Source organism: Macrobrachium rosenbergii, chromosome 41 (assembly GCF_040412425.1).
Source record: "Macrobrachium rosenbergii isolate ZJJX-2024 chromosome 41, ASM4041242v1, whole genome shotgun sequence".
NCBI classification, from domain to species: domain Eukaryota; kingdom Metazoa; phylum Arthropoda; class Malacostraca; order Decapoda; family Palaemonidae; genus Macrobrachium; species Macrobrachium rosenbergii.
Window position 1 is genome coordinate 4,579,397 of NC_089781.1, and position 23,439 is coordinate 4,602,835.

At 39.3% G+C, this 23,439-nt stretch overlaps 1 protein-coding gene across 4 annotated transcripts in view; it reads right to left on the reverse strand.

Annotated features, from left to right (window-relative positions):
- Positions 1–21,700, reverse strand: part of LOC136826588 (uncharacterized) — a 317,540-nt gene extending 295,840 nt beyond the window's left edge. For all 4 annotated transcript variants that reach the window (XM_067083811.1, XM_067083812.1, XM_067083809.1 and 1 more), the window contains exon 1: positions 21,223–21,700. The gene's annotated coding sequence lies outside the window, so the exon portion shown is untranslated. The remainder of the gene's footprint in view (positions 1–21,222) is intronic.
- Positions 21,701–23,439: the final 1,739 nt, after the last annotated feature.

Consider the following 23,439-nt stretch of genomic DNA (forward strand, 5'->3'; position numbering starts at 1 on the left):
CAACTTATTTTCTCCAATAGGAAGGTGCGATTAACATTAACCTCTAACTTGCTCCGCTTATGAAAGCCATCCTCGAGTTTACGAGTTGTTCAAGGGAGTGAGATGTAGTTATGGAAAAATGCCATCCACAAGTAACAAATTGTGAGAGCTTGTTAACTTTTAAATATATATATATATATATATATATATATATATATATATATATATATATATATATATATATATATATATATATATATACATACATACATACATACATACATACATACATATATATATATATATATATATATAGATAGATATATAGATAGATAGATAGATAGATATAGATATATACAATATATATAAAGTTTCTTAATCCATGTAAATATCATGTAATAAAGAAACCAGTAACTTCCCAGCTTATATTCGCTCAACTGTGAATCCAGCATAATTAGAATGTTTTCATGTTTAGAAAAAAAAACATAAGGTAATATGCGAAATGCTGCGGGCAAGCTTACATTCAAAACGTAAAGTTCTTGAACTTGAGTATAAATTATAATTTTAAGGTCAAATTGTATTACTTCTCAAACTGAATTTGAAAAAGTTTAAATACTAATTACATTAATAGATATTTAAACTTATATTGATTGCATCACCAAAGTTACAAGCGATCTTGAATCATTGTTTTGATAATTCCAAAAAATCCGTTTAGACATGAAGTTGTATAGCGCTCAAGTTAATTATGGACTACTCCACTTTCCGACGAAGTCCAAATCTTCCTTTGATGAGGTTTAATACATATTATACTTCACATTAAGCATAACCTCGTCAAAGTATCTCGAGCGGTGGAAAGTTCTCCCTCAGCTTCCGTGTTCCCTGATCAACCACAGTTATATCCTGTAACCACATCGAAGCAATTATGAGACGGGAAACGTTACTACGATCGTAGATGAATACCTAACGCTAAACTAATTCAAATCGGAAAATTCTTCTATGGCTTAGTCACCTTAAAAAAAACAACTTACCTGAACTGCGCAAAGAAAAACAACTCGACAGTGCTGGGATGTCACTAAAACATAAACTAAGTTAGAAACCCAACATCTAAATCAAAATCACAGAAGTAGGTTAAGCAAACCCAAGCTGCAAGCGACAGAGAAGGAAGTCGTTTCGAAACTAAATCTAATTATTTTGAAATACAAAGCTAAAGCAAACTAAAACTTACTTAGGTTAAAACCCCGATAACTAAAACAAGGATCATAAAAAAAGCAGCAAGAGGATCAATGATCATATGTTGTAGAACTAATGAAGAGGATCTGAAGCCTAAAGCAAATAAAGATAGTTGACTTTATATGTCAAATCTAAATAATTGCAAATAAATATCTGTCTTCCTACGACTTACAAATGTCTATCTATCTATCTAGCTATCCACACATGCATTATATAAATACACAAATACATTATACATATATATATATATATATATATATATATATATATATATATATATATATAATACACATAGAGATATATATACACACACACACATACCGTACTTAAAAAACGTTATAGCGATCAGATAAATTACACAGATAAATTCAATTTGAATACCGTACAAATAACTATAAAGAAATTTCTGGCACAAATAAATTTCGGTTGCCTTAACACCTTCCTTCCCAGTATATATATATATATATATATATATATATATATATATATATATATATATATATATATATATATATATATATATATATATATAAAACGAACGTCTCAGAGTTCATCATAAAGCAACCCCAACATAATACAGAAAGCTTCATTAAAAGAGATACAGGCAAACCTTACAGGGTGAAGTGCTTTCAGCAGGCCTGTTCATTCTTTTATTCAGACCCAATGATGCATGCAATGGCACTGGACAAAGTAATCTACGAAGTACACAGGTTTATATGCAAACCGTAAATCATTCATTTTAACTTGCATGCAAGAATACCTTCATCTATTCGGCAACAGTACGTCATGCTTTTCCTGGTTCCTTCGTTATTATGTATAATATAAGAGAAACTAATGTATACTTCTTCATTATGCCACACAAGACCCAGACTTCCTTCGAGTAAAATTTAATAAGCACACATACACGTTCGTGTGCCTGCGTGCGAGTATGTGAATGCATCGTTTTAATATGCATCTTATTTATCTATGTGGAAGTACGAAGTGAAGTGTTCCTCACTGGATGAAGACAGAAATAAAAAAATAAAAAAATGTGCAGAATTGCCGATGGCATCCATCACTTGTAGCAAGATAGATTCATACTTGCATGCATTTAGCATGCAAGAACACAAAAACGTATACTGAACTATTTAATAATACTACCTAAGACGCTTTCGTTACTTGAGCTAACTATTACGATTTTCATGAAATCAGAGAGTAAATCATGCACTTACATAAAGGGTAAAGAAGATGGATGGTACGACTAATATTTAATTAGACAACATCTAGATATAAGAGATAGGCCTACCTAACATGCATCGCAACGTTAAAGAAATTTCCAAATAAAAAAAAAGCAAAACAAAGAACTCTTGTGATAATAACCGATGGGGTCAGAATTCGTTACTCATTCAGTGTCATAGGAAATTAAACATAAAGAAGTAACTTCCACTCAAAAGTACAAATCCAGACCCCTCGAATTGAAAAAAAAAAAGAAGTTTTCACAAACCTCGAATTAAAAAAAAAAATACGCGTTCAGAAACCTCGAATTTAAAAGAGCCTGAATGAAAACAGCATCGTATGGGTTACGTATCTTAAGGATGCGGGGAGGGCAGAAGGCTACCCCCTCCACCCACCTACCGTTCGCGATCTCCATAAAGGTAGCCTCCTCAAGTAGCCTCCACCGAAGGCTCCATCTCTCCTCCTCCTTCTCCTCCTCCTCCACCCAACCCCTCATCGCTGAAGGGGGTCAAGCGTTGTTTCGTATCTGTTTGTAGGTTCCGGTGGTTAATGGATTTTTCGTCTTTACGTCCCCTCCTACACTCTTTCGCCGAGTATAATCGAGAGAAAAGGGAGCCTTCTTCGGAGGAACCCCGGTTCGGGAGAGAAAGAGAGAGGGTTGAAAAGTTCACGGGGAGGGGCGAGGGGTGGGGGAGGGCCGGTGAAAGGATGGGAGTTGGTAAGAGTTTTCTATTAGCGCTAATGTCTCCGAAGCGATTGTGGGTAATCGTCTCCTTAATGTTTGCTAAGAGCAATCTCTTTCCGGTAGCTAAGGCAATGGCAGAGGTATTACCAAATGCCTGGCGCGCAAGGCGGCGTTGCTTTGTTCGCTGTCTGCACCTTCCCACCGTCATCATCATAGTAGTTTTCTTGATAATCGGAGATGATCGATGATGCTCAACGAACGATGATCATTAAAAAAAAAAAAATAAAAAAAATCTTAAGACTCAACTCGAAGAATGTGTTAAAAATCAAAGATAGCAGTACAATATAACAATTGTATAGTTCAGAAAAGTTATTGGAAAGGAAAACTGGCAGTCAGAAAAAGAAACCGGACGCAACATTTAGGCAGCGCCGTAATTTTTCAAGGTCCAATTTTGACAATTGACTTTTGACCCCGGAGTGAAGAGTATCTAGAACACATTATTCAGCGCGATTTCTTGGCGTTTATCGAAAAAGGTGAGTGCTTGGAACAGTTAACACCTAACTTGGGTCGATAATGAGCTGATATTGTCCTGTGCCCGAAGCGACAGCTAAAATGCCGCCTCCGGTAGCGATTGTCGTCGCTTCGGTGTCGCCCTGAGTGCCCCGGGTCCCGAAGCAACGGAAGTAACAGATGGCAGTGGACGGTTTAAGGGCGAAAAATGATTTTCGTTGTAACCGTGAACGACACAAGTCATTGGCAGGGAAAATACGTTACACTGACAACAAAGAAAACTTCACCTTCGGCCAAAGATTCTTCCAGTACAATCACCCGAAGTAGAAAAAGCGCTTGAGGACAACCCGTGCGCACACGAGAGATTTTAGGGGGAGAAGCGTCATGAGGGACAGTGCGCGTAGGTTCGTGTGTGTGTGTGTGTAACAGATCCATCAGGTAAAACTTGGAGCGATGGAAACATTCCCTCGGCTCAATAATCACCCGTCAGTTTGCTGACACACAGGAGTGACGGAAGTCCCCACCGATTAGCAAAGCCCTGTCTAAATGGATGCTTAAGGACGGGACCTGCCAAGAGGAATGAGAAAGCGAGAATGGTGGATGAAAGTGACGGGCAAAGGGCACCACCTAGCTAATGCGATCGGTAATTTATTGATGTTTATTCTGCTCACTAACTCTCCCTTGGATGGGATCCCATTAGCTTTGGGTTCTTAAGATAAATGTTTATAAACACTCCGTGCTCACAACGAACCCCATTGTGCCCTTCTGAGAGCGGAGCGGACGGGAGGCGGGTGCGGAAGGAACACGGGCAGTGGACGTCTCGGCGACTCTTGTCACCTGTTGGGACTTTTTGTTGTTAATTCATGCACCTTGCATTGTATTACCCTTCGTCATTACACCTGAAGCCACGGTACCGGAATGGCTAATATCGACTTACGACTCGATGCTGTTCGTCTATATCACGAATAACGGTATTATGAAATAACGAACGAAACACAAAAGTATCAGTGGATTTTAATGTTAAACTGCTTCCTGATGCTGTTTTACGAATCAGATTTTCTTAACGGAGATTTCTGTATATGTACATTTTTGAGGCTGTCACCAGTTCCGTTAACGTGAGTGGGTAATTTTCAGAGAATATTTTTTCCGTTCAATTGAGACATTTTTTGGCCAATTTGCGAATTGGTGCTTTAAATGATAGTTTATGAAGAGTGAAGTTTTTATGGTCAAAGTAATGTTTTCACTACAATGTCTGAATCTCTATAGCTGCCTTTTACCATGCACATATTTCTCGTTTGATTGTTTATCGTATTGTCAATTTATTGAGCGTAAAAGTGATTTCCTATTGCATCCATTGCAAAGTGAAAGGTCTTCTCTTTCAGTATAAAAGCAAATTTATAGAAGAATGGAAAAGATAATTTGTGTCCAGTATCTACTTCGCTTTCCTGCAGCGTTACAATCAGTGTTCCCTCTACTTCTTTTACACTCAATCTCTTTCATTTTTATGCCATTTCATTTCTCAAGTAACAATGAAATACTTTAACCTATGCTGTACTAACCTGGCAGCCAATTCGAAAATTTGACTCACTGTGATCTGCCAGAGTTAATTATGGTAAGGGAAACAGTTGAGGTTAAATCAAAGTGCAGAGGACTAGGGTTATTAACGCAATTCCTACTGCTGGCCTTCTGAGGCCAAGATGGCAAAAGTTCACTTATTCTCTCATGAAATCCCCGTTAGACATCTTCCAGATGCAAAGTTTTCCGTCTACAACTCATCAAATATCTTAACGAAAACTAGTCCCACCCACGGCCATTTTTTCCAAGAAGCAACGCCCAGTCTCCCTAGCTTCCTATTAAGTGTTAATCAACCTAATCAATTCTTAAGAAAAATTTTACTGTCCTACTGTGAGAGTTCCCGAGCGATTATTAATCTTACCCCGGCAACCCTAAGTTGTGTAGTCCACTTTATAATTAAACAAAATACAGAAAAGAGCTCTTGCAGATCCCCTGAAGCGATAATGTCGCAAACGATAAGTAGGTATAAGGAAGAGCCATTGTTAGCTGCTCAATAATTTACGCTATATGCACCTACACCTCTTTTTATTCATATTACTTGCTCATTACGACATCTAACAAACTTTAGGATTTATTAACACCCCTTGGACTTGGCTCCAAAACTCCTTTACTTTCCTCAAGACTCAGAGGCCTTCGAGAAATCTTAAAAAAAAAAGAAAAAAATTAATGTCTTTGCATGTACTCTATATGAGGCAGCTATTTCTTGTGTTGTTAGGATTACCAGTGCTAGAAAAGACATATCTAGACCGTATCACACAAACATAATTTTCTCAGTTAAGAAATGAAAAGAAATTCACGCAATGCGAAACTCGTGAAACCCCACCATCCAACAACCAAAGACCAGTTAAGTAGAACGCGCCCACAAACAAATAAAATACACAAAGGCTAATGTCGCACATGTAATATTTTGATTTTTGTAAAATTCGAAGCCAAATTATGATCTTTTTTTACAGTAATCTATGCCCTGGAAAAAATAATCAACGTGCATTTATAGAAGCTAATACAAGCTCATCATTTTGCGGTTTTACCGAGATATGCATTACCTGCCCTTGTCTATATCTTTTTTTTATTATTATTATTTACCGCATACCAGGATATTTTGTAGCCAAAATTATTAGTCGTTTGGGGCCCTGTTTTCGGAATGGTGTTCTACATTTGCTAATGGATTGGTCGATTCTCATTAAAAATCTAAATATATTAGATATTCCAAATACATGATACGCAGATAAACGCATACATATATATAGGCTATGTATGTATTAACTATTTGCTCCAGCCTCATGAAATTATTTTGCTTTGTAGTCTTCAGCATTACTGCACTTAATTGCAATCGGGTGATTCTTAATTATTTCTATTACGTACTTTTTACTAACACTTTTATGAGGTGAATATTTATTGTGTTTTTGTTAGGTTCTCAAGCATCAGTAAAACGAGCGGAAATCCCACCATGGAGCAAGACAGTCATAATGTAACTAGGATGCCCGCTATGTAAAGAACTATTTCTTGAAAGCCTTAAGGCAAATATTGAAATCTTTAAACCTTTAACGCCGTTCTTATTTCCTCGTGTACTAAACAGGAGAATGCCTAGTTACATCACTAATGGTCAAATACGACTTGTTTCTTTGTTTTCTGTGCAGTGTTTTCTGGGGACTTAACTTCCATTATATTAGAATCAAATAGAAAGCGCTGATGCGAGATCGTTATATTGAGTCACCTGACGTCGCAGTTCTGATGAGAGAATAGTCTTTTCAACTACCAAACTCGATTACATTCCATGCAATTGTGGCTCATTCTTAGCCACCATTTTACACTTGACTAGGTGTCTAAAACGCTTCTTGTTTCTCTCCGTTTCACGCAAATTCTTTCGTGTTTCCAGAATACAATGCTTCAGATCAGCTTAAGAGATCACTCTGTCAATGATGCCGTTACACATTTTGACAGATTTCATCTGCTTTGTATTTTGGATTACTCTGAGAAAGAGAAACTTCTTCGCCTTGGTTCTCATATTTTCCATCAAAATTCAAATTAATTTATGAATCATTTAATGCTGTTTGATGGTAGTTCTCTTTTCTTACTCTGCACACAATAAGTTGATCAGAAGCAATTAGGTTGGTACTTCATATTTTAAATTTGTGTTGTCCTGTATATCAACTACCCCTCAAGGCTGTCAAAACCAAGGTCAAAAGAATACTTTATTGAACCTGAGTTGGAAGCGCTGTGTTCCGTGGCCTTTTCCCTTTGGACTAACCTCAATCTTGATTATTTAGGGTCAGACACCAACAGTGGTCATGTTATTCCAAGTCAATCCGAAAGCGAATCACGTCGTTCAGACTGAGTCTCAGAGCAAAATCTGGTTCACACTGAGACTGACAGTCAAGATTACGAGCACTAACCTTGCACTTGATAAAAAATGCTTAAAGTAGAAATAACTTACGTTTAATCATAACGTAAATGGATCTGTATACTGGAATGTTTTTATATCTGTATATTGGAATGTTTTTATATCTGTACACTGGAATGTTTTTATAAGTAGATTAAGGAATACTCATCTTCATAAATATCCGCTGTTGAGATGAAAAATACAGAACTGTTGGGTTATATCAGATCCCGAAACTCTATCTGGGCCACTTGCAGTAATAAATGTAATTACACACACTTTTGGGAAAACTAGCCGTTTTCATTGAATAAGTTCCTTCCTTCGAACTTGAACCTATATATTTTTCCACAAATTTTTGCCCTTTCTTGATCTTCTCTCGTTAAGGACATCCGGTTGCCAGTCCCTTTGACTTACACAAACATATGCACACATACACTAACCCGACAGCTATATAGTGCAACCTCCTTTGGAAACAAATTAAGATTCGGAAACCCACTTGTAGAAAATATGTTTCTTTAACTCTCCTTGAGAAAAACAATAAGTTTCGCAATACCTCCTTCAAGAAAAAAAGTTTCGCATTTTATCCTTAAGAAAAAAAAAAATAAGGCAAGTTTCGCCATTCCAAGAAGAAAAACAAAGTTTGTGATTTTCTATTTAAGGAAAGAAAAATACATTATTTCGCAACGAAAAAGTAAAGAAGCACACATTCGGAAATCATTCCATAAATTATCAGTCTCGCATTGCCCTCCAAAAAGTAAAAAGTGCGAAAGGCTTATTTGGATGTAACTACCGTCACAAGATCTGCTGAATGTTCTTGTTCATGAAAGATCAGTGTTTCGCAAAGGATACAGTGCAATAATCCTGTAGAAGGAGCAAGGAATCAAAATTAATCTAAATTTTTTGTAAGCTCAGAATGTGGAATTTAATAAAATCTTTAAATAAAAAAATGACTGCTAGCCTTTAGTGATACTTATCAATGAAACATTCATAATTAAAAATGTTTCACTTTCATGCGCTCAAATATTGGTATTCGATCATTCAAACTTAACCCCCTTACAAGGTAAGTAGAAATTATTTCTTTATTCAATCTATTCGTCTATAAAATTAATCCAAATTTCCAAAAATAATATTCACATTAAATTTTGAGGAATGGTTCCGAACCTCTTATTATTATAATTGCAAGTAAGTTGAAAAACAAAGTCTGAGGCACTTCCTCGATTTTCAATATTTTCCCAAACCTTGACATGGAACCGCAACTCCAAATTCAGATTTCTCAACGCACAATCGGAACTCAAGAATTCACACCTTTGTTCCTAAAGTGAACTTGTATCAGTTCAAAGTGAGTAAAGCCCTTTATCTTTCTAAACACTGATGAACAAAAGGCCAGCCAACGACACATCCCGTCTTCCACACCACGCATCTAACCAAAGATGACTGAGCAATGAAAAATAAAAAAAAAGCAATTTTTCATAATATCAGAAAGTTTACCTGTGTATACTTCGCTTCTGAAGGCATGCCGAGACTGTCCTTTGGTGTCTGCCTGCCCAACTGACGCTTTACCTGGCGAAGTAGGCTATGCGTAAATACTAAGTATAAATCCATAATCTGAATGTTGTTTTTCCAAATTTCAGTAAAATTCGGGAATAAGATATATGTATTAATGCGAAATGAATCTTGATATTTTTTGGTAAGGCAGTGCACCCCTGTGTACTGCTGGTTCTTCAGTCAATTCTGTCGGAAATGAGAGACCTTAGCATGTTGCCCTACATCTGTCGCTCCTCCAGCGGACTTTGTCAATTGGCATTTTCTCACTATAGCTACCTTCGTAATATTTCACATATGTATTAAACGTTAAAGTGAACGAATTCTTAATCATATGCGCTTTCAACGGGATCAATACAAATATCCTCTGCTACGCCGATGATATAGATTTAATTTTGTCCATCAGTGTGACGTCTCCAGCAACAAAGTGATACAACCCGTGCACGCCGTTGCTCTCTGTACCGCCTAGACACGTTGAAGAATCACAGAGGATACAAGAGATACAGCAGACATTCAACAAAGATGACGAAAACTTTTCCGGCTAGCAGTATGTTTGCAAGATCAGTCTTCTGTGGAACCCAGAGTACAGCTGTCCGAATTGTATTGCTATAGCATCTACGAACGCTCCCTTTGGGCGAACTTTGCATGAGACTCTGAGACGCGTTATTGTTGTTCAAAATGACATTCAGAATCGCCTTTGAAACACACCTTGCTATCATTTTGCTACACAGCTTTTCATAGAAAACCGCGTACTTGAAAATCATTGTCAGGCGAACTATCTCCGAGAAATAGTAGATAGCTAACCGTTAATCTAAATCCTTTTGGACAGTGAAGTGAGAAGACAATAAAAACCAAGGGGAGAATGGGAAAACGAGACTTGGTTTTCATAATGACAAGTTCGGGTTCGTTGTTGCATTTTTCCTCGCATTGCGCATGACCTCAAGTGTTTTTCATATTTCATTGTTTAGTTATTGCGATTTTTCTATATCTAATTCTGTTTTTTTTTTTTTACTTTGCATTATCATAATGTCTGCCTTGTAATATCTGTACTCAGGTCGGCGGCTGTTGAACACACTATTATTAATATATTCAGTTGTGAGTGTTCCTGCTACATTTTTTAATACTGCCATATTTTGCTGTTCTTAACATTATTTTTTACTCTTGCTGTACTGCTTTTGTCCCTTGAATATCTTTCATACCGCTAGTGTTATTATTGTTATTTCCCATCTTTTGTCTGTTTTGCTTTGAATACAGTGCTATTCAACTACGTTGTCTTAACCCGTCCTTAAAAATCTGTGTATTACCTACACTTTTGTTGTTATGATTAACAGCAATGTTATGAGTGCAGTTCTTCAGTGTTTTTTTTTTTTTTTTTTTTTTTTTATCAAAATTTGCGTTGTACAGTCTGTTGCAACTGCATACGGAATTTGAAAATGTTCATAAGTTGAAATGAAGTATTATTATTATTATTATTATTATTATTATTATTATTATTATTATTATTATTATTATTATTATTATTATTATTTCAAGGCCGTAAGCTCATCTTACTACGTTGAGATGAAGTATTATTATTATTATTATTATTATTATTATTATTATTATTATTTATTATTATTATTATTATTATTATTATTTCAAAGCCATAAGCTCATCTTACTTGGAGAAAACAAGCCACCCTAGCCATTTATTGCACAGTCACCAAACAAAAATTAGACAATTTGTACTACACTCATATTGAGACCGAGCCGCTGATATATTCTAAAAAATGTGACGAATATATACCTTTTATATATACATATATACAAGCCCCGCTGTACCTCACGCAATCTCCGTGGAGCAGGTAAACATCATGGTTTATACTCCATAGGCTAGGTAGGCTAGTATTTACAATAGCCATCCAAGGCAGGGCGTCATTTGGCTCTTTGATTTTGCATCGCTTTTTGGTTTAGCTGAAACAAGCGGCTGATGCCAAAGACGAGCTGACCGTCTTAGCGAATGATTTTCTTCAGTGGTGACAGGAATATGAGCTTGAGCTGAACTTTACAATTCACCTTTATAATGGGGTTGTATGTAAACTCGTGACTTGCTTTCTTAGGGAATCGACGACGGAGAGAGAGAGAGAGAGAGAGAGAGAGAGAGAGAGAGAGAGAGAGAGAGAGAGAGAGCTGTTCAAAGGAGATAACGAGAGTATTGCTAGTTTAATTTGAAGATGATTATACGCTTTCATTGTTAGTTTTAGTCTTCGTCGTCTGCCATTACGGCAAATGACTCGCTTGTTGATAATACAAAGCGGGAAGGCGGGGAGAGAGGGAGGGAGGGGGGGAGGTGGGTGTTTGCGGGTTGCCGGGGAGGCCGAGTAGTGAGAAGAAAAGGAAAAGCTGGGCCACAAGTACAAAGACCCGTAAAGGCAACCGAGAGAGAGAGAGAGAGAGAGAGAGAGAGACGAAGACGAAGAAGAAAAAGAAGAAGAGGAAGACGATGGGCGGGAGGGACCGTGACAGTGATTCTGATGATGGTGATAATGAAGCCTGGAGGGTTACAGGAAAAAACGGCGACGATCGCTGTCTAAGTGGACGAACCCAGATGTGCTATACAGCATAACACTACCCTCGTCGCTGTCGCTAATGATAATGATGATGACAGTGTCTCGCGTCATTACCAATCATCACAATCCATCCACCGGAGGGGTTCGTGGTCGCACCGCCCCCTTCGACACCACCCATTGTACGGCATTGCTGTGTCCCTGTCTCGGAACGCTGGATGTCTTTATAAATTGGTCTTGCAGAGCCCCCGGGGGTGAAATTATAGTAAACGCTGACTGCCGGCATAAATAATACACTGTGATTGAACGTCACAGAAATACTTGTGTGTGTACATTATTTATCATGTGATGCTTGTGCGACATAGGACCACACATGTACGTAAAGTGTGCGTTTTTTATTCACAGATTGCTTATTCGGCATAACATTCATTTGTGTTATGTATGTCTTCATGTAAATATATACACATTCGCATATTTCATTTAGAACCAATTTAAAAGTATTAGGTGTCAGTGAAGCTGCGGTCTGCCCTTCCACAATCAAGATTGACATTCACAACGGTGTGAAAATTTTAATCAATTTTCTCAAACCCATCAGCGGTTCATGAAAACGATCTTGGTCAGGCTTGGGGATTGCTCAAAATCCCTATCAACCTGGCAGTAATGTTATTCGGTCTCACACAAGAATTACACCATCAGATTATCACTAAGTTTGTTTTTTCCTTGCGAAATGTCTGGACTTTTCCTTTGATTTCATAAAATCTGTCTAAAAACAACCAAGTGATTCTCTGAAGCCCATTACGCTTTTGCTTCCTTGTGTCTCGAAGTGATTCCAGCCGCCTGGGGTTGTCTTCCCACTCCCCGAAAGCGAAAGAAATAAAATGAAGGCCCACCTCGTCCGGTTCGAATTTAATTCATCTAATTATGAGGTGCCACGTGGTGAATCTCGCTTTCTCACGTCTTCCCCTCTCCAGCCTCGCACGGATAAGCCTAAGCAACTCGGAATGAAATTAAGCGTAGCTTATGCTATCCAATTTAACTGAACTCTAGGTGCAACACTCTCATGGCACACTAACACATTCGGAAAGAAAATCAATCTAAATATTTGCATGCTGGACTTATAACCGTAAACGAAAAGATATCGCAACTTTGCCGAACTTGCATTTACAAATATATAACTAAAGTAAGTCGGATGACCACTTTTGCCACTTTGATCAGCATCGCTTCAAGTAAATCACAATTTTTTATAGCCTAACCCTGAAAACCCTACAACATCTTGCAAAGAGAGAGAGAGAGAGAGAGAGAGAGAGAGAGAGAGAGAGAGAGAGAGAGAGAGAGAGAGCACACGTGCAGCAAGGCGTCGGCCAGCCATTTATTCTGCACATTCCGCCTGTCAATTACTGGATCTTTATTAAGGAGAAGAGAAAAAGGAGGAGATTGATAAGAGGGAATAAATCTTCCTTAAAAAGACGATAGCGACGGGAAGAGCAGGAAGGGGACGCAATAGAAGGCGGAGCACGAGGAGGAGGAGGAGGAGGAGGAGGAGGAGGAGTAAAAGTAGCTGTTAGGAGGAGGTGAAGAGGAGAAGAAGGCAGAGGAAAGATTTTCAGAAGCTCCTCCGGTTCTCTTTAATTGTGGGTTTGTTGGCAAGTCTCAGGTGATTTTGACGTTGTAATGGTAGTGATTAAGTCTTTTATCGTGATGTTGATTGCACTGATATTATAACGGTAACTACATTAACATTATCTTCACCCGGGAGGGAGGGGACTTGGTGGGGGGGGGGGGGGAGAGGACACAGCAGGTGGAGAACACTCTTCGGGCATAATGGCATTGCGGTCAACGGCATCACCGTGGCCCAAATCGCGGGTTATCGCTTCTTGTAATGATGTATAATAGTCTATAATTTGACCGAGAGATGAAAAGATCCAGTAGTCCAGTCTATTCATTTGTGGAAGTTTTATGAGCGCTGGATACTAACCGTCTGATAATGATTTGCGATAGAGTACTGGATAATGGTTTCTGCAGCAAGCCTTGAGGGTACGGAAGAGAGAAATAATTTTAAAAACCAGCCTTTATTGTTCCGTTTCTTATTTGATAGAAAGGCCAGTTCTGTAGCTGTGCGCTAATGGCTTCAGCACAGAATTTCCTGTTATCAAAGAGCGGTGTGGCGGCAAGGATAAAAATAGTAATAATATTATACAGAGTACCAAGAAAATAATATTTCTTAGCAACAAAACAAAACCTGATATATATTCCTCATCAACGCAACTGCAGAGCTGATGCCGACTCCTCACCTTCCATAGGGTAAGCTAATTCACATTGTTGTTCTCGTTCCTTACAATAATTTAATCAGCGTGCTAATTAGTACGCATTTTCATTTCCTTGCGATCATGTATCAGTTGCTAGCAAAACATCACGCGGAGAGAGAGAGAGAGAGAGAGAGAGAGAGAGAGAGAGAGAGAGAGAGAGAGAGAGAGAGAGAGAGCCGTAGCATCAGCAGCAGCGTTAGTGGCGAGGGAGAAGCTCTGATCAGTATGTTGGCGAGGGTTAATTAACTCAATTTATTTGAGGATAATAAGGGACAGCGGATGTTTGTGCAGACACGACGAGAGAAGGAGGGAATTAATGGAAGGTAAGGGGAGGTGGGAGGGGGGGGGTGACAGCAGAGAAGGAAGGAGGAATGTGAGGCGGAGTATATGATTGGAAAAGAGACGACGTGGTAACAAGAAGGCAGCAATGTTGCATACAAAACTCCAGTTCATGATGAATCTCCTAAAGGAAAAATTGACATATCAAGAAATTAATTTCCCGCGGGCTTCTCCTTCCTTTCAAATGTTGTAAAAGGCTCTTTTTTTTTTTCTAGAGAGGAAAGAGTAAAATGGCTAATTCTTCGAAATCAAATGCGTCGTAAAAGAGAAGTCTGTTGATTACTGCACAATGTTTAAATTTCAAATATTTCTTTTGTCCTAATAAATAAGAAAGAAATTTCTAAACGGCGCGAGTGACTAATAATTATAATTGTCAGAATTCTCACAGCTGCCACCTAAAAGCAAGGGCTTTATTTATGGGAAAGAGAAAGAGGATTCAGTGTCATCCAGCAAACGAATAACAGAACAGTAGAAACGACATCCTAAATCATCGGAAGTCTGGCGAGCAGCGAAGCCCACACTGCCTTCTCCATTGAAATCAGCCACTTACTCTCAGGGCCTGTCGATAGAGCTGCAACAATAACGGACTGCGCGTGTGTGGGTGTCCTCAAATAAGCCGCGATCACAAAAGCTATTTAAAAAGCCGGAATGGTCACAACTACTATCATGTAAGGGAATTGATGTTTCCACGCGTGAGCTGAAAAGCACTAACGGAAGCAATCCATTAGGTCTGGTCTACACGTTGCCGGGGCGGGCCACGGGTAAGAAACAATTTGCGGGTGTGTGAGTGCGTGCGTGCGTGTGCGTCCCAGTGAACTTGTCTTCGCCGATTCCTTCAGTCACAGGTCAGCGTCGCTCAGCAGTTCCATCGTTCTCCCCGTCCTTTGTTATGTCTATGGCCGCGAAGAGCAACGATGAAGGGCGCCTTTCCAACCGAAGGTAACGATCGTGCGTTAGTGCCTTAAAATATGCCATTACCTATTCCTTGGGCGTAACGCCGTCGTCACATGAAATCTCACAGGTAAACGCAGTAGAAAATCACCGCGTTCATGCTGCACCGCTTACCGGCGATATTTTAGGAACGGCTGAGCAACTTCTTGGACGATTCAGTTCAAATTTGTGGTCACGTCGCGTGAGGGAAAGACACGATTAGCACGAACGGTGACTGGGTCCCTTCTCCTCCCTTTTCTCTCCCTCTCTCCCTCTCTCTCTCCTTCACACCGGCAATTTGCTTTCAGAGATGCGTTTCTAGCATTTCAAATTACACGAGCGTAACTTGCAATGATTTCCTTCGTTGCTTACACAACGCGGCGCGAAATACAGCGAAATGGACAGCGTTGGATAATGTACGGATAATTTGAGGCGGGTGAGGGTGGGAAGGGGCTGAGAGGTAGGAGGGGAGGAACTTTCGTACGGATACGAAATCCGTATCTCAGACAGTACTTATAAATCCATTCCGTCGAAGAGGAAAGCCCTACATACATATATGCCTACATATATATAAACATATAGGCCTATGTATGTATATATTTAATGTCCGCTATTCTCGTTTTATTTAGTTGCGTCGAGCCGCCATTACCACCACGACGATCGCAAAATTGCCTCAGTAAATCAAGCGTTATTTATTTTCCTTCAGTAAGTAAAAGTTTCCCACGCATTATGTTTGGCGGTAATGAGAAAATCAATCTACTGGAAGACGGGTATAGGATTACCATCAGAGGAAAACACTTCCCGGTGTTCCGTACGAAAATTGCGTAAATAACGCCTTCTCATGCCTTCACATCGGTTCAGTATTCATCTGTCAGATGTATAAAAGACAAATCATTTTGAAATGTAAGAAAAATACACGCAGAAGCGTCCAAAACATATCTGCATTTACTTAGACATCATGGTTGCAATTCGGACATCTGAATAACACTAATCATTACTTCTGTCCCGGGTCAGAGTCGGGTGGTCGGAAGGCACTTGCTAATAAAAGAGATGTGGGTGATGCCGGCGCCCGGCGCTGTTGCAACAGTGGCAGGCAACTCATTAGGGTAACTACAGTCAAGTTGTAAAGAAAACAGGAAAAAAAACTTCCCCTTTCTCCTTTACTTTCACACTGATAAAACATTGCATTCAACGCCTCTTCCTCCTTCCCCTCCTCCTTGTCCGAGCTCCTTCAACAACCAACCCCCACCTCCCACTCTCCGCTCCGGACCATCCACTGATGCCAGCCCTGCACCCCTTCCCCTAGCCGAGCTGGCCCTCTACACCCCGGCCCTCCTCGATCTTCCAGAAGTCCCGTCTCCTTCCCTCCTCACCTTCCCCATTGTATCTCTCGTCCCTTAAGACCCCATTAGCAGAAGGGCCCTGATTGCCACGTCTAAGATTGCACGGGGCCCCTTATTAGCATTCTGACGACGGCTTAGGCAACTGATGCGCTCTCTCTCTCTCTCTCTCTCTCTCTGATGGATACGCCTCTGCAAACATTCAGTAAAAATGAAAGCTGTACCTTAGTTAAAAAAAAAAAAATACAGTGGAAACACTTTCAGTGTCCGCATAAAAATTCTTGAGCTCCGCAACATAGCAAATAAATCTAAAAAAAATCCTCAGAGTGCCCGTATATTTTATGGTACATATTAATTATATTAAACAACAGTACTAACAGTCTCTAAAATATTTTCTACTGCAGTTGCATAATTATAAATACAATTGTAAATAAACATGCACACTATATCCACGCAAACACATATCATCATATGCCGGAGGTACGGTATGTTTTCTTAGCGCAACGATTCGTCATGGCTGAAACCGACCGATAAAATCTCTCTTATAATTTGTGTTGAAATCATCTTCCCAGTACATTGTTCCTTTTATCCCTTCACTTAATGAGCGTGGGAACCGGCGCTTTCAAGACAAGATACCAGCCTTCCTGTAATAGCGTCGACAGTAATTCGTACATCCGCAAGTTTGTTCCAGTCGTTTTTTTTTTTTTCGGCTGCGGGATCCTCAAGAACATCGAATAATAAACACAAGCAAAACGGCCGAAAGCCGCCACTCATCGAGAATAATTGGTATCCAGGAATAATTTTCCAGCAACGCTAGAAGAACATGTTATTTTTTTTAATTACACAACTCCTTTTGGAGTTGAAGTGGCAAAAGGATAATATGACAAAATAACTCAACCTTTTCATTTCAGACCAAAACCCTATCTCCATAATTGCTTTTGGTAGGTTGGCGAGATCGCTCGCCTCCAAAACAACACGCTAATTAAAACTAGATTTAAAAATGCATCTTGTTTTAATTAGTATATGGAAAAAAAGTGGAATGTTTTAAAATGACACTTTTCACACGTGGTTTTGGCTGGGTGCGCCAACAGGGAGGTGGGAGAGGGGGTGGGGGCAAAGGAGAGACAGAGACAGGAAGAGAGAGAGAGAGAGAGAGAGAGAGAGAGAGAGAGAGAGAGAGAGAGAGAGACGGAGGAGTGCTGCTGGGGTTGGGCCCCTGAGCAGGGATATTCACCAGTGCCAAAACAGACGATGAGAAGGGGTCAGAATTCTACCACCTTACAGATAACAGCATCAAATTATTATGAAGATATTTTACTTAGATATCAATTAGAGAGAAAGCATGAAAACTTGAGGCTCTTCGATAATGAGATTTGCCTCCAATAATGGAAAGAAAATAAGATGCCGAACAAAGTTTGGAGAGCACAATCAGGGAAACCGATATTGGTCAATGCACAAAACACCCACATATAATCTCGCTACACAAAAACGCAACACTGCGGAGGAAATTAGACTCTCTCTCTCTCTCTCTCTCTCTCTCTCTCTCTCTCTCTCTCTCTCTCTCTCTCTCTCTAAATGGGTTTGTGCGTTTCAAAAAAAATTAGTACCGGTGACATGTACTGAAGGAAAAATCTATAATTGAATTTTACCGGTTTTATTTATTGATACAACAAGCTGGCGTGACATTATCAAAGGTTATCTACCCCGATATGATACTGTATGGCGAACGGAAGAAGATCAATTACAGGAAAAGGCGGCGAACACCACACGGTGGTACATTTTTATTTGTATAGGCCTATGCATTAATCTTCAGGGAGCGAAGAATTTTAAGGAATATCGTCGTAAGCGATTATTAAGTAAGAACACGTGGTAAAGCTTATGGAGAACGCGGAAAATTTTGAGAGGAGAGAGAGAGAGAGAGAGAGAGAGAGAGAGAGAGAGAGAGAGAGAGAGAGAGAGAGAGACGCATAAAGAAGCACATGATACAGTCTTCAACGGAAATGCATTGCAACACAAAAATGAACCTTTCCCTTCAGCTGAAATTGGAAACGAAATACAATGGATGAGTTTCCATTACTTCTCAGGGCAGGAGGGGGGGAGAGGGAAGACGAGCAAGGAAAGGGGGAGGAGAGGAGGGAGGAAGAGGTAGGTGGGGGAGGCGCAGGAGGAGCCCAGACGAACGAACGAGAAGGACTTGTGATCACTCGCTGGGATGAACAGAAGCGGGAAAACCAATCTCTTCCTTCTTCTTCTTCTTCTTCTTCTTCTTCTTCTTCTCCTTTTTCTTCTTCTTCCCTTTTTTCACACAGTCGCGCCTCTTCCGAGTGATATTTTCTTTTTGAGTTATAATTAAAAATGGTTTTCTTTCGCTTACTTCTGAGAGAAGACGGTCATCCCAACCATCACTTCACACAACATCCGCAAATCATAACAGAGAGAGAGAGAGAGAGAGAGAGAGAGAGAGAGAGAGAGAGAGAAAGGAAAGCACATAACCAACGCAGGCCACCACAATCCCTTTTCCTGTGTCCCAAACTTCAATCAGGCCGGAATCCAGGCTCAATCCTCCCCTACCATCCATCTCTCTCTCTCTCTCTCTCTCTCTCTCTTGTCCTACCGACGAATCACTTCAGCCCTCCACCTCCACCGCCATACACGGATCCACCTATATACGAAGTGCAATCAAGAACGCAACACACCTCGGAACTACACGGTGAGAGGCAGAGAAAGAGAGAGAAAATGTGCGTGTGTTAGAGAGAGAGAGAGAGAGAGAGAGAGAGAGAGAGAGAGAGAGAGAGAGAGAGAGAGCTGAGCAAAATTTAGATTGAGTAAGCGATATGCATCTCTTTGCCATTGCCAAAAACACGCCGGGAACAGATCTCTCTCTCTCTCTCTCTCTCTCTCTCTCTCACACACACACACACACACACACACGCACACACTCTTTCGGAATTGGAAACATCGTTTCTGCAATCACTGAAACGACGAGAGATGTTTCTCCTAAAGCAAACGTTTGCAAATCACACACACAAACAAACCTCTCTTTACACGATCACCGAATTTATGTCTTTATTAGAACATCGTCGAAGATGAGAAGTTGAGGTTTAGAGTAAACATTTTCCAAAACACGTTTCGAACACGTTCAACAATGAGGAGTTGTCCGGGCGGGAAAACTATTTAAAGAAAAGCTTGAGCTAGAAAGTAATAAGAAACAAAAAGAAAACATACAGCGTCATTACCATTTTTATCTGAATCTGCCAATTTTCTAGCAGCCCTCATCTCCCCAACCCCCCTCTCTCTCTCTCTCTCTCTCTCACTCCTCCATGCCCCCTTCTTCTTCCTCAGCACTTCCTCATCCTGCCCTTCCCCAAACCCCCCTTCAAGGTTTCTCTCAACACGAGAGAAGAAAAAGAGGTCCCAAATGGAAAGAAAGAAGATGAAAGAGAGTGAAAATTTTTGGCACTGGGAGGCAGTAACGTTCAAGGCGGAGTTGATGCGGCATCTAATTTCCTCTCCCTTTTGGATTTGTTCTCTGTCTGAAAAAATCGCTCACAGGAAGAAAAGGAAAAAAAAAAGATCCTAAAGTAAATGAGAAAATGTTCTCAAATAAATTGGAGGAGGCCAATGTTCGATTTCACAATGCACAAATCGACGCACACAAAGCCATTAAAAGATTGTAAGATTAGTTTATCTCCCTTACTTAGGTTTTCCTTTTCCCGTGAACCTCGCAATAAAATACTCCCTGATCTATTACGATAAACCAATTAAGACTGGACAATTTAAATCTCTGCTCACAGCACAAGTGAAAATCTCATCATCTTCACATATCATTCGAAGCAAAATATTAGAAGCCACCACTCCTTATTAGCAAATTACGTCATTATAAATAAGTGAACGTTTTCCCGAAAAACTTAGGAGAGAGAGAGAGAGAGAGAGAGAGAGAGAGAGAGAGAGAGAGAGAGAGAGAGAGAGAGAGAGAGAGAGCATTTTGACAAGTCATGGCGTATAATTACTACCAAGATGGGATAAGAGCTTAACCCGACGACCGAATCTCAACGTAAACGAACCGTAACCTCATTTAATATAAATGCATAAAATTTGCGACTTTCTTGTGACGTAAAATATGATAACATCTAATACTTCCTATTAAAATTTTCATTTCAGGAATAATCATCTCTTTCCCGGTCCTCTAGACTTTATCGAACACCAAAGCAAGAAAATATCAAATTTAGACGATTTACTGTGAAACTGCAAGTAAATAAATAAATTTAAAAAAATATTTCGTGTAATAAGTCACACTCACAAACACACTTAAGGTCAACGTTTTGTTTTTAGTAATGTTATACAAAGAAATTTCTTGATACCAGTTCCTTTATAAAACCGGGAAAAATCTCGGTACTTTATAATCCGTGAAAATCAATCTAAATTCATTATTAAATCTGTCCATGTTGCAAGTTTACACTGTTCAAATACAATTTAACCTTTTCTTAACTGGTGGTAGGTTTACTTAAGTTCGTATAAGGGAAAATGATAATAAAATCGCTAAAATACAGAAAAATATGAAAATTAGACAAGAAAGCTAATATTTTACCGAAAGAAAAAACACTATTTGGCTGAAAATGTCTTGCGATGCAGTATCGGATGTGACTTACCTTTCAAGTAGACCCAAAATTATTGCGTTTCCTTCGCCTCTTCAATAACCTCAGAAATTATAATCCTTAAAGAAATACAGAGGAGACGGCATCTTAAACCAAAACATAAGAGGTTCACCAGTGACTCGACGATAGGCTTTCTGGTGCTTGATTAAATAAAACACAAATCTTCTTGCGAGAGACGAGTCCCGTTTAGATTCTAAGTCCCAGGACGAAGGGAAGGTTTCAAAAAATGCGAAAACAAAATAAAAATAAATATAACATATAATTTTTAAAGCAGCACCAGCGTACTTATTCCTCGAATGGTGCGCCTTGTTATCACCGCCACAATTTCACTGATAAAACTCCTGAAACGGCACAAAAGCACTTGCAATAACCGATAGACACCAAGTCCACAAGGTAGTTTGAAACAAAGTTGCCAATGCCGGAGCAGAGAGGCGTACGTGCTCTCTCTCCGGTGTCTGCAAATGGACTGGCCATTCTTCAGACAGCTGTACTCACAGGCAATCAGTCTCAGTGCCATGGATGCCAGCTCCAGGAATTTACTTTGGCAATTTCATGGGGGAAGAGAGACCCTCTCCGGAAAATCAATCGCTTTGTCTTGGGGATACTGCTGGCCCACCTTCCCTCTAGCATCACATCCACTTAAAATACAGAATAAAATACGCCAATAGGCCATATTATGGTTTTTAATCAACTCTCCCAATAAAGAAAGTTACGCTCCGTGCAGGGCCTTAAGCTCATTGAGTGGGAGAGCACGTGTGGAATGCTCGATGAGTGGCCGCGCAGCTTAACACGCGCAGAGCCGCGCGGTGGTGGCGCGTGTCTGCTGGGAAAGCAATCAAGTTAATTAGTCCAATTATACGTTTGTTTGTAGATGCTGATGGATTTGTTCAATATTCATTTTCGGATTTACGTTTGGAAGCAGATATTTCATCTTTCACCAGAAATATCTTGTAGTTAAACACTCGTATTATTTGTGTGATTCGGGCTCGATTGTTTACAAAATGTCTTATACGTCTGTCTCGCGTTTAGAATCTCATTATTGATTTCAAAAAGAAATTAAACTTTTGGTTTCGGTTGTGATTATATTTCTTGAATGTATAACAGATTAAATCAATACTTATTGGATTGCGGCACGTTATTACGAAGAGTAATAAAATTGGTTATTCTAATAAAAACACAAACTTACAGTTTTGATGATTTTAGTACCAGCAGTGACTGCGATAATGATGACGAGGCTAATAGCGAACATAATAATTGCAAAGCAATCAACAGCAACAACAAAAAACGACTAGTTATCTCGACAACTTCACGCTTAAACATTGTCATTCACATCTTGAGAAGCGCAGGTAATGCAGAGCGAAGTCTGCGAAGACCATTTTAATTGTTTCAGCATAATTCTAAAATCTTGAGTTTTGCACGCTAATGATAATAACATATTATTATTATTGCTTTGCAGGTTGTATTTTGTTCAAGGTGCTCTGGACAGCAACTCCAGGTATATTACAAAAAGATAATGCTGTAGAAAATTTGCACTCATATCGTTCTGCTAGGCAAGATGTCACATTGGGGGTGGCCCTATGTTAAGGTTAGGTTAAGAGAAGCTTACGTTAGACTGTACCCCTGTTGAAACGTATCTTTGATCTGCTTTCAAGTTTGCCGCGACCCGCGGAAATACCGTGCGCAAATCTTCTGCCCTTTAAAAATAAATAAGTAAATATGTGAAGTACAGTAAATAATAATACAACTATTTTGTGGTTTTTGTCTTTCTGTTCTTGTGTAGAGGACACTGTAGTGACATAGGTATCGCTTTGTTATCTTACCTTTATTGTTTTTAAAGTTTTGATGCTGCATTCTTAGCGTTCCATATTTAGCGGCAGAGTCCAGATAATAATAATAATAATAATAATAATAATAATAATAATAATAATAATAATAATAATAATAATAATAAAAGAAGAAGAAGAAGAAGAAGAAGAAGAAGAAGAAGAAGAAGAAGAAAAACATGTATCGGAAAATACTTACTCAGATGTGAATTAGTTAGGACACTGGTATTGAATATGTTTTTGGTCTTTTACAAATGTAGCTGCAAAATTGCACATTTTGCGGAAGGATCCACTGGTCACTTTGATATAAGTTATTCTTTATTCTTGGAATTTGCTGGATCTTTCATGGATATAAGTTATTCTTTATTCTTGGAATATGCTGGATCTT